We start from the raw sequence: 5,276 nt of genomic DNA on the forward strand, positions 1-5,276 counted from the left end.
ATGCCCATGTAGCGATCATGACGTGTGCCCGTAGCTTCCGCGAGGAGTGTCCGTCATCCCCCTCATATTTTTAACCTCCTCGTTTGCGCTGACGCGAGACGGCAAGAAGGCGAGTTCGGAACGCTGCGGGAAATTCACTCTCAGTACAAACGGAGCAATGCATCGTCTGCTCGCGTTTCTCGTGAGACTAGATTATACTTATTTCTTAAGAGTTGGCAAAGCATCATTTTTGTGATACAAATTTAACGAGACCAAATTTGGACAATGTACTTCATAGTCAGGAGTTGTATTTTCCTCAGAAAGTATGAGCAAAAATACTCCAAGTACATGTACATTCTCAGAGAGTACAAGTATAAGTTTTCAAAACCTATTTAGAGACCTTAAGTAAAATGTACTTAACTTTCCCCGATTGGTTTCCACCTTGAGGCAGGCAGAGGTGAGCTCATCTTAGCTGCAACTGTTGCTGGGATTGGCTTCTGTAGAACAACTTTAGTGGCCGAATCTTTCGTTCGACGTTAAAGCCGTTGTGCTATGTTATGCTCCGTTAGGGCCCGTTCACACTCTGCGACTGAGTACGACCGAGAGAAACCAGACCGGTTTTTAAGCCTCTTGCGATCTCTCTCCGCTGCATCGCATCCGGTCTAAGAAGTCGCCAAAGGCTTAAAAACCGGTCTGGTCTCTCTCGGCCTTACTCGATCGCAAGAGTCTGAACGGCGCTTTGTGCTCTGTTAGTTAACACCGGACTGTGGGGAAAACTAAAGTCTGAATCCTAGGAACGTGGCGCATGCTGCTTTCCCAGGAACCACCACAAGCTGTGTCGGTGCTTGGAGGCACTGAGAAATAATTTTACTGTATTGAATTACGCAATAAGAACGAATACAATTGTAAGAGATTCGTGGAGATAAGCATGATTGATATGTTGATTGCATACACAGTGTCAAACACGCTTATATTGGCGAGGAACGCTTCCAGTACGATGATGCTCCATGGTAATCTTGGCGCGACTGCTTTAGGACGACCCCCTGGACGCTTCAAAAATTTGAATGAACCGAAATGGCGATTTCCATGGCAACGTAGAAAGATTAGCCAATCGCCCTGCGAGGTTTGGTCGTCTGTATGCACTCTCGAGAAAAAAGGGTGTATTATTACACTCTTTGTCCCATATAATACACCCCAAGACTTCAATTCGACGTACAGGGCCCTACAGTCTAACAGACGGCCCGAAATATTACGAGGGCTTGATAGTGTAATACAATTTATTAAAATAGCTAATGTACGTTTTACTGACTACAAAAATAATAATCGGGGTTTTCTTGGCCCTACTGCAAAAACTCGATGTTTTCTTTATGTGGTCTTTGATACGCACTTTAGCTATTTAAAAAGTTATATTGCACCGTTATCCAGGCCCTTGTGAAATTAGGGGCCGTCTGTTCAATTATAGGGCGCTGTACGTGGAAATGGAGTTTTGGGGTGTATTATATGGGACAAAAGGGTGTAAGGTGATATCCTTTTACACCCCTTTTTTTTTAGAGTGTGTTCTCATCTGTTTGTGTCCGGCTAGCAGGTAGGAAGGCAATGGCGCTACTTTCCAAGGATCCAGTGACCTTAGGGACTACAAACTCGATAAAGCGCCCCCTATAGTTCGATCTCCTGCCCAATTAATACATCATACAAGAGACAGTCCGCATGCAGGTTCGAAGGCGAGTCACCGCGAGATCCGTGCTTTGAATGCCGCGTGCATGGCAATGAGTCCAAAGAAGAAAACATGGCACGCGGCACTCGAACCACGGATATTGCCGTGACTCGTGCTTGCAGACTGTCTATTGTATGATGTATATAAGCCGTGCGACCCCATGTTAAATAGTGTAAAGTGAAAAAAAAAACTGAGATGTCACGTTTGTGTTAAGTTAACTATATGACGCGCAGTGCATGCACCATCGGGTTCAAATGAATTGCGCTAGTCAATTACTTCGTGCTTTTATTCTCTTCACGCACAAAAAAAAAATAATAATAAATAAATGTGAAGAGTGACGGAACCTCGAGCCCACTACCGGCGCAGCTTCCAAGCTGGGGTTGTGCTTGACGCGGTTTAAACGCATCGGAGCAGGACGCACAACCTCGCAGCGCCCTACTCCAATATGTTTGAGCCTCGCCAAGAACAACCCAAGCTTGGAGACTGCTCCGGTAGTGGGCTCGAAATTCCGTCACTGTTCGTATTTCATTTGAACTCGATGGTATATCTTATGTTTAAACTAATCAGTAGGTTTTTGTTTTTTTTTTTTTTCGTTTCTACGTAATGCCTTGAGTCCTGGACGCAAAGCTTGTGAAGAGAAAAACCCAATTTGTCTTCAGATATTGAAATCGCTGATAGCTTAAGAAAATTGGCGCGGATAATTATTCCGAGGGCTGATTAAAAAATAATAAAACTCCTTCCGTTTTTTTTTTTTTTTTTTTTTTTTTTGCAAGCAGGGCAATTGTTGGGCTGATTTTTGCAATGGCAATACGTCCACGTGTCTGAACCTACAGTCAGACCGTCATAGTCAGTAGCGTTCTGACGCAGCAAGCGAAGTCACCTCATGCAAGTCGTCACGGTCAATAACGAAGACGTGCTTGTGAGCAGGCTGTCGAACCGTAACCGGAACTGAACCGATTATTTTGCCCGAACCGGGACAGAACCCGAACCGAAACGCTCGGCGCCGTTTTGGAGCTGAACCTGAACCGGAAGCCAACAAAAGACCGTTCCGAACCGGTTCGCAAAACGGTTCGGGTGCGCATTCGCGCCCTGCGCGCCGGAAATTTCGGGAGGCTTAGTTAGCGCTGGGCGGCAGGGTGCTTCCACGTATGCAAATATTTTTGTAAGCATATTTTACGAAGACGAACATCAATAACCGCAGTTATTGACTGTCACAAGATCCGCCTGAGCCGCTGAAGGTCATTGCGCCCACACAGCCGGCAAAAAGCCGCCGCCACGTGCCGACAGGATGAAGTATCGAGCCGCCGAGGAAACAACAACGCAGCATCAAATTGGGATTTACTACGGTTGATGGAACGTTATTTCATCGAAACACGTTTTAGGGAATGGGCTCGTTTTATCCAAGCTCGGTTTAGAGAAAGCAGAGGCTCAGTTTGAGAAAGGCCGTTTACCGAAAAGGGGACACTGCTTAAAAAAAAAAAAAGGATCCCCTACTTCGCGCTTGGATCACTATTGGCGAGATCGAACTATAGGGGGCGCTCTGACCCGCTTCTTGTGGCCTTATTTGTTGTCCCTAAAGTCACTGGTCCCCACACCTCGGTGTTTACCCAACACAAGGCCCGTAGAGATGCCCACTGGCCTTGTGGGCGTCTTCACGACTCAACGTAAAAATACTAAAAATAAACGGCGTGACGTTTATTGTTAGTGCCGGATCTCTCCCGAAAGCGTTCATCAGAGAATGCGAGCTTGACCCACTTCAGCTTTTGTGCTGAGCTGGGCGTATGCACCGTGAATGCTGCATTGTTCATGCAGGCCTGAGTGGTAACATAAGAGCCCCTCCTTACCCTCAGGCGACCCGAGAACACGAAGTCCAGCCGAACGCTGACGCGGCTTTCCGTTAAAGACCGGCGACCAGTTTGGGCTTTCCAGTTTTCTTTCACTTCCTCCTCTCCCCCCTTCTGCACTGTCCACCGTTGCATGTTTTCTCCTCTCCTATGGTGAGAAGGATTTTCTGCTTTGCAGAATCTTGAGTCTGGTCGTGGGCCTTTAAGTCAGCCGAGAGCTGAGTCATTGTTATTTGTTGTCCCCATCCATGAACCTCCCGAAGGTCGAGGTCGAAATTTCGAAATCTTCGAAACCTCGCTAAGGTTCGAATTTGAAAAGGTCGCAACTTCAGAACTCCGCTGAGGTTCGAATTCGAGTTGTTCGAAAATGTTAATGTTTCTGAAAGGTCGAGTTCGAATATATCGAATCTTTTTATAAATAGTTAAAAATCGAACATTCGAATTTATTTATGAGTTCGAAAAATCGAATATTTCGAAGTTTTTCGAGGTACAAGTTTCAAAAATTCGAAAGTTTCGATTTTAAGTCTCAAGTCTAAATTTTACGGATGGAAATCAAATTTCTCCGTTTCAAACGAAGTTATATTAAAAACGTTGCCAATTTCTCTTACTCCGTGAATAATATACTCCTTCCTTCTCAGTGCTGCGGTAATGACGGTACTAGCTGAATTACTCGTCATTTGTCGTAACCTATGAAACAAGCGTTGAACTGTTTGAACGGTTCATAGAAAAGCCCTGAGGCCCGGGCAGGTGAAAGTACTTTCTACTTATTTGCGAACTAGTAGCAATCCGATCAAACGTCGCCTAAATGCAATGCTGTCATAAGACAACTAAATAAGCGGGACAAAGCATTCACATAAAGACATTCAGGCTTCCCGAACATTTTTAATTACTCTGTGCGTTTATTTTCGGCGGAATGACCCGTGGGATGGAGAAAACACTGAACACAGGCACAGCACCCGCGGCTTCTGTGCTTGTGTTTAGTGTCAAGGTCGAGGCCGAGGAGAATGCAACCAGACTAAATTAGGGGCCCACCCGGCCTAATACTGCAGATTAGGTCACGACCGGTTGCTATCGGGGTAACCATATTGCCGCTGCCTAGATCTTTTTTTCTTCGAGGAGTGGAGATATTGGCCGCTCTAAACTGATAATGAAGTATACTTCATTATAAGTTTAAAACGGTTCAGCGTTCGCTGTAGCGCAACGGCGTCGCTCTTCGCGCGCGCCTTTCTTTGACGCGAGGGAATCGAGGGACTTCCATTCAAAAACAACTAATGCTATGGAAGACGCTCCCAGCGAAGCGCCTCGGTTTAATTCCGAGCCTGCAGATCAAGGATGTGCTGGCCCACAGGTTACCTCGGGGCAACCTACGGAGTTTTGCCGTTGGAGAGGCTCTGTGGCGGAAGTCAAAAGAAAAAGGTGTGAGGTACGAGGCCGAGGCAACCCCAAAGCGATCATTCAGTACTTTACAAGCGCGTCGTTTGTGGCACGATCAGCTAAGGGTAAGACCCTGAGTGTAATTTCAACTCCACTTCAGACATTGACAACTTGTGGTATTTATAGTTTCTACTCGGAACCTATGGTGCTGAACTTGGGTCGAACTTTTCCAAAGTTTTGTTCACAAGTTCGAAGTTTGTTAAACATTTGAACTCCGCAAATTCAAAAGTTAGAAAATCGTCGAATTTCTAAGCTTGGTAACTTCGAAAATGTCGTATTTCATAGCCTGAAAATCGGAAGTTCGA

The sequence above is a fragment of the Ixodes scapularis genome, unplaced genomic scaffold, assembly GCF_016920785.2.
Source record: "Ixodes scapularis isolate PalLabHiFi unplaced genomic scaffold, ASM1692078v2 PGA_scaffold12__126_contigs__length_90152505, whole genome shotgun sequence".
In the NCBI taxonomy this organism is placed as follows: domain Eukaryota; kingdom Metazoa; phylum Arthropoda; class Arachnida; order Ixodida; family Ixodidae; genus Ixodes; species Ixodes scapularis.